The sequence below is a fragment of the Herpailurus yagouaroundi genome, unplaced genomic scaffold (assembly GCF_014898765.1).
Source record: "Herpailurus yagouaroundi ecotype Mexico unplaced genomic scaffold, PumYag 188, whole genome shotgun sequence".
NCBI classification, from domain to species: domain Eukaryota; kingdom Metazoa; phylum Chordata; class Mammalia; order Carnivora; family Felidae; genus Herpailurus; species Herpailurus yagouaroundi.
This window is the reverse complement of record NW_024412419.1, coordinates 14,928,240-14,941,054: the sequence shown is the minus strand read 5'-3', so window position 1 is coordinate 14,941,054 and position 12,815 is coordinate 14,928,240. Positions and strand designations below refer to the sequence as shown.

Sequence of the window (12,815 nt, the reverse complement as noted above, 5' to 3'; positions counted from 1 at the left end):
GAGGGCACACTTCAGCCAATAACAATTTGATTTTCAAACCAGGAGGGAAAGGAGCTATTGTAAATCAAATTTTCTTTAAAAACCCAAGAAAAAAGTATTTGCAAAGTCCTGGTAAAGACTGTGATTCTAGCGCTTCAGAAGTACCACTTTAAATAATTTATTTTGCATGTTGATATGCTTGTTCATTGCCCCCATATAAGGATGCACTGGAAAAATTAGTTTATAGTTAAGTACCAAGAAAAACATGGGTTCCCTTCATCCTTTCTGACAAGAACCACATAGCTCACCATGTTTCACCTTTTATTTGTGTTGCCAGAAGTCTCAGAGCCAAACGTAATACTCAGCCTTGGTTTGCTCATTTATTTCTCCACCTTTTGTTGAGTCTGGTTTCACATAGACTTTCATGTGCCTCTTTGAGCAGTTGCTTCATGGCCTTTCTGGTGATAGGTGGATGTATTTTGGCGTAGCCAAAAGGTGATTCTCAATATCACCACTGCCTCTCTGGCCCAACTCCTGAAACCCTAGTCTGTCATGAACTTCTCAATAGGGTTTGCCCCAAACATTCCAGGATTATCTCTTTAGATGCACCTCCAACCTTTCACCTGTTTGCCAGCTTTTGAAAACAGTGGTTTAACCCTGCTCACAGCATGGAGCATTCACTCCCTTGAGTCAAATTTTATTCCAAGGAAAGTCAGGCTTAAAAATCCAATTGCATAAAATACCAAAGTACCTTCTTTGTATGACAAACAAGAGAAGGTAAAAAGTCCGGTGTTCCAAGTCTTTAGGGAAGATAGTTATTTCTTTGAAATAGGAGGAATCCAAAATGGAATACACACACACACACACACACACACACACTCACACACTCACAAATACACACACCACCAACAAACTACTAACTCGCTTCAATGTTCATTAGGTGTCTGTGTATCACATTAATGTATTTCAAAATAAAATAATTGACTAAAATGTTTTTTTTTAATTTTGTGAATACCTGGTTGGGCATCTAAAGCTAGGACATACCTCCAAATTTTCATGGGGCGCCTGGGTGGCTCAGTCGGTTAAGTGTCTGACTCTTGATTTCAACTCAGATCAGTTTGTGAGCTCGAGCCCCACATCAGGCTCTGCACTGAGAGTGCCCAACCTGCTTGGGATTCTCTCTCCCTCTCTCTGCCCCTCCCATTCCCTCTCCCTCTCAAAATAAATAAATTTAAAAAAAGAGAAGTCTCCTTGGGATTTGACATCTTTTGAGCCCCAACGTGGGGCTGTGAATTTTAGTTATATTTGCCTCAGTTTTACAGACAGCAATAAAATATGGAGGATTGGCTCACCGAGTTAGGGACTTCAATCCCCTTGTGTTTGCTCTGTATTGTGAACTAATTCTTCCACTGGATCTTTCAGATCTAAATTCGTGTTCAGCTCTGCCCGCACCCTTTTCAGTTATCTGTTAAACATTTTCGATCATATATATTTTCAGATCCAGAAGACCTTTAATTGGTCTCTAAGTGACTTACTTTTATAGGTTTCATCACTTGGGAAGCTCTCTTCAAATGCTTTCACCTGTGCAACAGCTGTCAGCTCTTCTAGATTCACACCTTCCTCCCTGAGAATCCTTAAGTGTGTTGTCACATTTTGCCTGCCTCTGCTTTTCTGCGACTTCAGTAAAGGTGCCTGGCAGGCAGAGGGCCTGTGAAGCAGTGGGGGCACAGGAAGGCAGAAGGCTCATCCTGTGGGCCAACCCGACCACTTCTGGGCCCTCATGGAAACCTCTGTGCAGCCAGCCTCAGCCCCACAGTCACCCCTGAGGAGGTGGGGAGCAGGCAGGCAGGCTCTGTCCAGAAGGGACAGGGAATCTGGGGAGCACTCAGATTGTTGGCATTTTAATCTCTGTCCAGACTTTGATGAGTGTTAGGAAGACAAAGACAATAGTGCTTCAGAAACATTTTACACCATATCAAAGTGGAATTTGTCTAAAAAAATACGGATACTTAAACAATCATATCAGCATAAGACCTCACTTCCAAAAATTAAAAGAGAAAACACATGTTTCTTGCTGAAATATAAGCTATAGTGTATGCCTTTCAGCCAAGGTCCTTGGGCAATACTCTAAAAATGTCTTTATTTTGTTGTTATTCTTTTTTTTTACGTTTTATTTATTTATTTTTTTTGTTTGAGAGAGAGGGAGTGAGCATGAGTGAGGGAAGAATAGAGAGAGAGGGAGAGAGAGAATCCCAAGCAGCCCCAATGCATGGCTCAAACTCAGGAACCATGATATCATGACCCAAGCCGAAATCAAGAGCCAGATGCTTAACCAACTGAGCCACCCAGGCACCACTTTTGTTATTCTTGAATGACGGTTCAGCTGGTTTAGAATTCTAGATTGAGTTCTATTCCCTCAGCACTTTGAGGTCATTGTTTTCATTGTTCTTTTACAGCCATTGTTGCTGATATGAAGTCTGCCATTAGTTGGATTAGCATTCATTTGTAAGTAATCTCCTTTTTCCACCACTTTTTATTTATTTTTTTGTTTGTTTTGATTTTAATCTTTGGCCGCGTGTGATTTAGATTTTTTGTTAACCAAGTTGGTACTCTGATTTTTATTCAGAGTACTCATCTCTTTCTTGAAATTGTACGAAAATAGAAACCAAAAAACCCCAACAATGACAAGAACTAAATATTTTTATTATGAATCATGAATAACGAAATGTGGCAGAATTAGCAACTGAACATTAACCGATAAATAGATGACTTTCAAAACCCCAGATGTTTGAAAATTGGTTGAAAAAAAATCTCTTGGATTAAAGCAGAAATCATAACGGAAATTAATTGCAAAAGCTAAATAACAAAAGCGTAAGTGTCAAAATTACATCTAATCTTTTCTTCTTCATCTCCTTTTTTTCTTCTGTATTTCTGGAGTAGCCACTGTATATTGTATACTGAATTGTCTCCTGGCATTTGCTTCCTGCTATCAGATCTCCTTCCTTTTTTTCCCTCCATCATCCTGATCTCTCTCTCTGTTTCATTCTGGGAGATTTCTCCAGCTCTAGATTCCATTTTCAAATGCAAGTTTCAAGTTCAGATGCAGGGATGCAGTGTCAAATTCGGTTTTTGTCTAGTAGACCATTACACTACTAAATTGGGGGTGTTTGTTTGGTTTATTCTGTATGATTTTCAAATTCAGAATTGATACTGGTTCCTTTTCAATTCTGATGATCCTTCCTCTGCCAAAACATCCAGTACTTCTTTCAGATTGCTTCTTCTAGTATTCTAAACATCCTTATTTCAAATCCTGTTCCTGACTTCTTTGTGACATAAAGATTCGTGGGTGTGAATTACCCCATTCGTGTCATCCACCAACTTCCTCTCAGTGTGTTGGTGAAGAGCAAGGACTAGGAAATCAGGCTGCCAGAGAGAAATTCAGATTCCACCTCATGGTGGCTGTGTGAACTTGGATACGTCAGATGCCTTCTGGTGCCTCAGTTTCCTCATTTGTAAAATAGAGATAATAGTTTCTTCCTCAAGGAGTTGTTATGATGAAAAAGGTCAGTGTGTATAAACCACTCAGATGCCTTGAGCAGCATAAATACTATTTATTTTTCATCGCATAAGAATGAGAATTCTAGTAGGCACAGATTTGAGGGCTCCTCCCATTTCCCCTCATCCTCTCCAGAGGCCTCTTCATTATTTCCTGTCAGCTTTACAAAAAGCGGACTTGTATTCATTGGCAGGTGATGTAAATTTTTGTTTATTTACTTTTTTTTTTACAGTGCTTAGAGAATTCCTTTTCATTGCCCTGAAAAAAGGATGTCTAAGTAAGGATTTCTTTTCACAAATTTTCCTTATTGCATCTCCTCTCTTGTCTTAGGTCCTTTTCAGATAAAGAAGTTTATTTTTGTAATACATTTCATTATTGCTTCTGTCTGCTATAGACTGAATATTTGTGTCCCCTCCTCCCCAAATTCATATGTGGGAGACTAATCCCCAGAATGATGGTAGTTGAGGATGGAGGTGAGGAAGTCATGGTGGCACAGCCCTCATAAATGCCACTAGTGCCTTTCTAAGAAGAGATACAGAGGCTTGTTTCCTCTCTCTGCTCTCTGCCTTGTGAGCACACAAGGAGCCGACCATCTGCCAACCAGGAAGTGGGTCCTCACCAGATCTGGGATCTGCCAGGACCCTGGTCTTCGGTGGACCGGGAAGTGTGAGAAATAAATCTGTTGAAGCCACCCAAACTATGGTATATTTTACAGCAGCCTGAGCTGACTACACTAACCATTTGCTGTATTTTCTTCTTAATTTCTGTATGCCCCTTTCCTCATCTATAAAATCAGAAAAATAAGACCTATCTAGCAGGATTGTTCTGAGAATTACTCATGATGAAGGATGCAGAGTCTAGCCCTGTGCTGCATGAATAAATCATATGCCCACATTAAGAATGCCACACAAAGGGGGCACTTGCTGTTTCTATTTAAAATATTTTCTTATCCTCCACTTAGTCACACCTTGAGCTCTTGAACAAAAGCAGAAAACAACATAACAGAGGGACTGCTCGTGATAGACAATAAATGCTGGTTCTTTTCTTCCCTGCTTTTCTGAACTTGAATTCATATATTGACTTTTAGCCTCTTTTCCCATATCTGTCACGATCCTTATTGACATCTCTTCTGCTTCCTCCTCATGTGATGCTGCTTTCCAGTTTTGTGTTTCATGCCATTAATTCAATTTTATGATGCATTTAAAAAAAATTGGTCACTGCATTAAAAAAAGACTCTGGGATATCTCTTCTGTTCTCCATCAGAGTAGTATTTCATTTAAGAAGCAATGTCCCCTTGCACCTCACTGAGCACCCAGAAGAGAGTTTCTGACCATTGTTGGTTTTAGTGGCTTTGCTTCAGGAAGATGAGATTTCTTCTTATCTGTATGATATTTTCTTGGATGGTGGATTCCTAATTTATAACCCTCCCCTGTTTCCACTTGCAGCTGTGCAATCAATAGCTCTTTTTAAATACACTTTATCAAGCATTGCTTCCAATGGTCTGAGTGTAGAGTTCTTTGAAAAGGCAGCTGGGAATTTGGTTTTGGAGTTTGATTTTTCGATGTTTTTGTAACTTTCTATAGAAGAAGTTAAACTCTCATGATATGAAATATTATAAAGTGTGGTTTGGGTAAAACTTCTGTGATGTGGATTCTATGATAGTCTTCTTTGGCTGATTTCTGTCAAGGGATACCCTATTACCAGCAGAGGTTTTCTCTTTTGGAACAAAATACCAAATACTCAATGGCAACAGTCTACCCGAGCCTATAACATATGTTCAAAGGAAACTAGGCTCAAGAAAATTGCCTCCAGGTTCTTTGCACCATCATGGGTGCACTATTATTTAAGTTCCCTGTTGACTCTTATGAGGACACAGAACACTGCACTGTCACAGGTGTATGCTGTTTTCTCACGGTTAGAATTACAAATCTAGGCGACATTTGAAAAACTATAAAGATTTGGTTACCTTCCTATTAGTTGTTGATGTTATTAAAGGTAAAGGGATAGATGATTTCTTTTCTTGGGTGTTAAGATGACGTTCTTGAGCTTGGAACATATTTTTCTTTGAATTAGAGAGACAAGGGTCAACAATGTGCTGCTGAGAAGAGTAGGAATTCATGAGTGTTTGCTCTACGATGACAGGCTCTAAATCCCAAGGAAACCCAAGTCACGAGGCTCTGGGCTTGTCCTGCCCGGGTTGTCTGTGGTGCTTCCATGTCGTGGAAGTGGAAAAGTTTCTATACAGTTATTTTTAAAAGGAGACAATTTTCTATATGTTTTGTACTGCAAAGAGGCGAGTTCTGTGGCAGGAACTCATACCTGGCATGTCTGACCATCCAGCATCACACCAGGGTTTGTCTGTGTGTAGCATCAGCATGCAGCAAGGCAAGAATGGACAATGGTTAGAGGTGTGGGCTCCAAGGGGTAATACCCTGGTAATAAGACAACTGGTAAACATTTGTCAGGGGCCAATCTCCATGTGAGGCACTCACATAGACGTTACCCCATTTAGGTATTTAGATTAAATGTTAACCTGTTTCAAGTGATCTGCCAGACAAGTACTGCTGTTCCCCTTTTATAAATGAAGCAACCGAGGGACGTGGTGGAGTGGCCTTGGGAAAGTTGCTTGTTCTCTGTCATTGTGGACTTGGCCCTTATTATGCTGCGGTCCCTTCCAGCTCCGACACTCGTGGCTCTGGCCTGTTCCACTGCTTGCCAGTCTGTTCCACATACAGGCCAGAGACATTGCTGGCAGACGCTGTGTTTCCCTTCACATTTATGTGATTGTGGTTTACAAATATACTCATTCTTTGAGTATGCCAACTACTCTCTTCAAAATACACCAGAGCCCAATACCCCACCAGAAGCTGGCTCAGAAAATGCTCCAGAGGCTGCTCAAGGCTGGCTTGGAAACCCATTCTCTGAATTAAGCCAAAGAAAGATGCCAACTTACTCTGCAGGGGAGAGAAGGCCTCATATAGAGTGGGACACAGGCATCCTGTGCTACTCATTCTTTAAGACCAGAAGTAATCATCAACATGCTGTTTTTGGTGCCAACCATGGGCACAGGAGTTACTAATCATTAATACCATGAATGCAACCTTCAGATTATTACCCAGAGTGATTAAAAGCAGCCAATATGGCCACAAGTGCCGACTATGTAGCTCAGGCTGCATTGGTGGCGTCATATTCCCTGGAGGAAGGACTAGCCTCCTCCCTTCATAAAGGCCCTCACCCAGCCAAGAGCCTTCCTCTCAGCACTTTGTGGCCTTCCCAGGATTCAAATCAGAGAACTTATCTCACTCATCAAAGGAATGTAGTTTCTAAAACATTGATCTTAGCAGCTCTCAGTGCCCTGAGGACTATTTCATGGGGACTAATTTGTGAGCCCTAACTGTATGTTTACACTTTAAATGTTACATATATTTACATGTCAGCTCTTGCAGAGGATACATTTGTATAACAGGTTCAAAGAGAACTAAACTCTATAAACTCTTTGATGAGGCTATTTTTTATTTTAATAAATGTAATGAAGATCAAAACACTTGGAAGAGTTTTAAGAGTGTCCAAATGCCATCAATCCTAGAATTTATCTTATTGGATAAAAGGAGGTGGCTAATCAGAATTTCTCACCCAATTATTCTTACATAGTGGAGGTTGTGAGTACCCTTCTTTGGACAACAATGTAATAACAACATGTGGTACCTGCACTCACAAAACAATCTTCTAGAAGCTACAATAAAAGTGGCAAAAAATGGCTTAACATCTTTAGAATTGACAGAGTCCTGTTGTACTTAGCTTAGAAAATAAGATGCTCTCCATGATGGACAAGCAAGGTAGAGGTGTTAACATTTCAAACACATAAACACTCATGGATGATATCCTATTGGTACCTTCTCTTTATACTACAGAAACATTATTCAGGATTCCTAGTTCTACTGACCAAGGGGCCTGATGAATTTCCCAAGTGAAAATATCAACAGTTAATAAATCAATTTTCTTTTTAATGGGATAAAGGAGGCAATAGTTCCGGCGGGGTAGTAAAACCTGGGTAAAGGCATTATCCAAACTCCATTCTATGTGCTAGTCAAGACAAAGTTTACTCTGAGAGTCTTTGTGGTGTGTGTGAAAAATAGGCATGAACTGTGTTGTTTTTGCAATTTAATATCCATTTCAGTTCAAATTGATGGCAGAAAACTATAAAGTTGCAAATAAAAAGCGTTCAAAAGCAAAACACATCCAATCTCCATATCCCTCTATAAAAGTCTGGAATTCTTGTCGGGCATTCTTCAGAAATGCTATCTAGACTTCAAAGTGCCCTTCAATCCTCCCATTGAATGCTAACCCCAGCCTTCAGGCTGCCCTCATTTCCGATGTCACAGCAACCCTACACCCCCATCTTGACAGGAAGATGGCCTCACTGCCAGGTATCTCTTCCTCCCCCACCTCAGCTGGACTTTCCCCACCAGCTGGAAAGACTTTGTTGCCTTTCGGACAATAGAGCCCATAGTTGTGACATGTTAAGTCTCACATGAGATTCGTACACATTTACCATCCCCACTTTCAACCTTCCCTCTCTACCTTCTCTGTAGTGATTTTGACTTCCTGTTATCATATCCGTAATTAAGACAGTTACTGCCAGGCAAGTTTGTTTTGCCACATCTGCAGTCAACAAAGGCTGAGAGGGGAAATCTCATTCTATACTCCAGAGAAAAAAAACAGAGTCTGGCCTTTTAGAATAGAGATGAATGGGCGAGAGAAGGAAATAGTAACTAGAGTAAAAAGACCACACTTTCCCAATTCAGGTAGCCTTGAGTGTCAAATCCTTGCTCAACTATTTATAGTGCATGAGACTTTGGAAAGGTTATTTCACTTTTCTGAGACTTTGGTTCTGCACAGGCAAAACAGGATAAAATGCATTCTTTATAGTGTTCCAGGGAAGATTAGGGATTATAAGATTAGGGATCATAAGTGCCTTCTGACCCTTATAAGTGTGGGCGCTGCTGTAGTCACAGATGTAGTGGTTATGGTGGTGGAATTATTGCGGGTAGATGGCGCTCATGGAGTTGTTGGTGTAAGTGGTGGTGTTGGTGATGGTGCCGGTGGTGGTGACAGTGGTGAAAGTGAGAGAGAAGGTGGTGTTAGCAGTGCAGTGGTGGTTAGAAAGTTGCTGAGTCACACAGAGAGGACCTCCAGACTTCTATGGGGAGTCTGACAACAGGCTTCAGTTAACATGGGCTCTGGAGACATAGACTTTCCTTAATTTTCCAGGCACATAAGCCTTGAACAATGGTGCAAAGTTAACATGCAAAGTGAAAAGTGAAATCAGTTTTGGATGCGTGAAATTTAAGCGTGCACGTTAGGGAAACTTAAAAAAAATTTTCAAGGACAAAAAAAAAATAAAACCATTTGTTTTAAATGCTATGTCCATGTCACTTGATAATGCTAGAGAAACAGGCCAAAGAATTAGAAAGAGATTTAACATACACACACACACACACACACACACATCCTTTGGTTCAATTAACAATCTTAGAAAAGAGGCACTGTATTATTATCTCCGTTTTACAGATGAGAAAGCTAAGGTTCAGAAAACCAGGAAGCACTGTAGAAAGTTCTTGGGCTTCAATCCTAGGTTTTGTATGCACCGGTTGTTTGACTTCATCTTTCACTCCCCCTCTTCAAACTGTAATTTCTTCATCCTTGGCAATAATGCTAACAATCATGTTCAAGAATTGTTATAGGGCATAAACAAGTTATATTTTTGGTCTACAACAGTGGCTGCTTCATGTAAAAGATCAAACATGATACTTATATAGAAAGCATTCAGCAAAAATACCTACCTTCCATTCATTCATTCATTCATTCACTCTTGAAATTATCCTTCTACCCTCTATTATTTTATTCAAACAGTCCAGATAGGCTGTATGAAAAGCCAAGAAGTCCATGTTAAACCTCCAAGAATTCTATCAGTTGGGAATTTTGGGTTTCAAGGAATAGAAAACCTGATCTAAATTTATAAAGGAATTTATTGCCTAATGTGACTAAAAAGTCAAATATCAGACATGGCTGGACCATGGGCTTCACTGATGTTTATGACTCAGTTTCTGTCATTTCCACTCAACATAAACTCCTGTGAGCTTGTTCCTTTTTTGGTCTGACTCTCCTCTAATGATTGTAAGATTAGGAGCTTCTAAATGTACATACCCCCACTGTTAAGTATAGCATAAGGAAAAAGTTTCCCTCATAACTCTCCAGCCCAGGGCCTGACTTCCAGGCAGGGGGATAGATACAGTCCAGAACGAATCACTTTTCCCAGTGAAATTGGTTACTCTGTTCAGCTTCAACCAGTGAGTACTTGCTCCAGGAATATTGGAGGCAATTTCCCACACCACACACACTGAAGGGGGAGAAAGCTGTTTCTCCAAGAAAATGCAAGTTATTGTGCTATCAGAGGAAGGTTGAATTGACTCTGGGTGGCAAAGCAACAAGTTACCACTATAGGAACTAACACTGTTCTTCCCAAACCTGGTCTTCCCCACACCCCCCTCCCTCAATATTCCCTCTCTATGATCCATCTTTTCCAAAAGCTGAAAGCCCAGGAGTCATCTTGGACACTTCCCTTGACCTTTCTGTCAGCCACTGTGTCGCTATGGCCAGTTTCTGTCAATTGTATCTTTTCTCTCTCTGGCCTCCCATATGCTATTGTTCTGTCAACACAAAATGCTGTTTACTGCCCTTTATCCTAGTTAGTGTCAGATATTTGCTTAAATGTCAAACTTTCCTGATCCTCTGCTAAATGTAAGTTTCCTCTGTTACATTTTCGAATCTCTGACCACAGTTTGTAATTATAAGTGAGAGTGAATGGTCAAATGAAAACTGGAGCTTACAATGGCATGGTCTGTTTTCATTCACCGTGGCCCTAGTGACAATCAAAATGCTGACATGGAGGGTGTAGTGTTCCATGAAATATTTCAATGAATGAATGAGCGAACGAACGAATAAATGAATGAATCCATCCAGATGCCTTGTCCATTATAATGGAGGTAATAAGTGATCAGTAGGTCAGGGTGAGGTCTTCTGACCACATATCCAGAGCCCCTTCTTCTCCCCTGGGAAGAAGCTTGGTGTAACTGGGCAAGGTTAAACAGATAGTCTGTTAGAGTTTTCTGACCAGAAGTGTAGAAGCTGCTTTTAGACAACTGGCTTGAGCAATGGAAACTTGATCAAGGCAAAAGAGCCTACAGCAACCACCTGGCTGAATACAGACAGGCCCATCAAGTGACCCACCTCAAAATATCCATAAGGCCTACCTAACCAATGGGCTACTTATAACTAGGCACAGTTACCAAAAAAGGAAAAATTCCATATGTTGCCACGCTTCTTCACCTTCCCTTTTTAAAAATAGCCTGTACCCATTGCCTCCTGGTTGGCAGCTTCCCCTCTGCTGTTCCACCTGCTGCTCCCCATGGTGTATTCAGTAAACCTCTATCTACTCTGTTCTGCCTCTGGTGAGTCCTTTCACTGCCAGCATCACCTTCTTCATATCAATTGTCCCACATTTGGGGGCCCCCATGTGAACAAGAGACACCACTTTTAGACACCACAAGAAGGAAGTGGGGAGATAAGAATGGCTCATTGACTGGATAAAGTGGGAAACTGGCCCTGAAAAGATGGCACAGCAGAGCAGTAAGGGAGCTTAATAACTTTGAAATGCCAGTGAACCTGTGTTTGAGGGACTCATAAAGGGGTATATGCCTTAAGAAGTGAAGAACAAGAAGATGTTGACTGAGGTCCCCTTCCTCCTTTCTGTAACAAAATCCCTGTGAAGCTGCTAGTCACAGGCTGGGATTAGTCATCTTCAGGTCCTGGGACCTGAAGCATTCAGGCCAGAGCCTATAAGAATGGCTTTTTTCCCCTCAAAATCTGCAGAACGCTGTCCTAGTCTAGGATACCAGAATTCTTCCCATTCACTCTGGAGTTCTGTTGGGGCCAGAGCCAATATCAACCTACTAGTCTGTATCTGTTGGGTTTCCCAGAGAAGCAGAACCAACAGGGTGTGTGTGTGTGTGTGTGTGTGTGTGTGGAGAGAGAGAGAGAGAGAGAGAGGCAGAGGGAGCGGGGACAGATTTATTTTAAGGAACTGGATCCTGTGACTATGGAGGCTAAAAAGTCCAAAATCTACAGGATGGATCATCAGGCTAGATACTCAGGGAAGAGCCTATGTTGCAGTTCAAGTTCAAGGCTGTCTGCTGGCAGAATTCCTTCTTGCTCAGGAGCAGTCAGTATTTGTCCTATTCATGCCTTTCATCCACATTATGGAGTGCCATCTGCTTTATTCAAAGTCTACCAATTTAAATGTCAATCTCATCCAAAAACCATCCTCATAGAAACATCAAGAATGATGCCTGATTAAGTGTTTGGGCATCATGGTCTCACCAAGTTGATGTATAAAATTAACTATCGCATTATCTAAACCATTGATCTTGGCCAAAGTTAAAGAAAAGTGTTAAGGTAAAGTGTTTGCTTCTGTGGTATAAATAATAAGAACTAATGAGATCTATTACCAAAAATTATCTTCTCATTGGGTGCCTGTGTGGCTTATTTTGGCTCAGGTCATGATCTCATGGTTTGTGGGATAGAGCCCCATGTTGGGCCCTGTGCTGACAGCAGAGAGCCTGCTTAGGATTATATCTCTCCCTCTCTCTCTCTGCCCCTCCCCTACTCTCTTTCTCTCAAAATACATAAATAAACATTAAAAAAATTGTCTTCCCTGCTTCCTGCCATGTTGTGAAAATTCCACCACTTGAGATTCATTCTTTAGGATTCATAAGTATTTTCATGTTCAAGAGTCCCTGTTAAAACTTAAATATCTTGTGGAGTTCTATCTTTATCTTCTCACATTTTATTGGCAAATTTTATAATTTAGAAATAGAAATAGAATATAATAATATATATTATATGTAATAAATATAAATATTATATATACTATATATAAATAAATATATAATGCATAAATAAAATATATAAATATAATGAATAAATATATAAATAAATACATAATAAATATAATTTAGAAATAGAAAAACAGGGGGCGCCTGGGTGGCGCAGTCGGTTAAGCGTCCGACTTCAGCCAGGTCACGATCTCGCGGCCCGTGAGTTCGAGCCCCGCGTCAGGCTCTGGGCTGATGGCTCAGAGCCTGGAGCCTGTTTCCGATTCTGTGTCTCCCTCTCTCTCTGCCCCTCCCCCGTTCATGCTCTGTCTCTCTCTGTCCCAAAT

General features: G+C 40.8%; 1 long non-coding RNA gene across 1 annotated transcript in view; it reads left to right on the top strand.

Moving 5' to 3' along the window:
- Window positions 1–2,360: 2,360 nt before the first annotated feature.
- Window positions 2,361–12,815, top strand: part of LOC121044153 (uncharacterized) — a 31,509-nt gene continuing 21,054 nt past the window's right edge. Inside the window, exon 1 of the long non-coding RNA XR_005797168.1 lies at window positions 2,361–2,484. This is a non-coding gene — a long non-coding RNA (uncharacterized LOC121044153). The remainder of the gene's footprint in view (window positions 2,485–12,815) is intronic.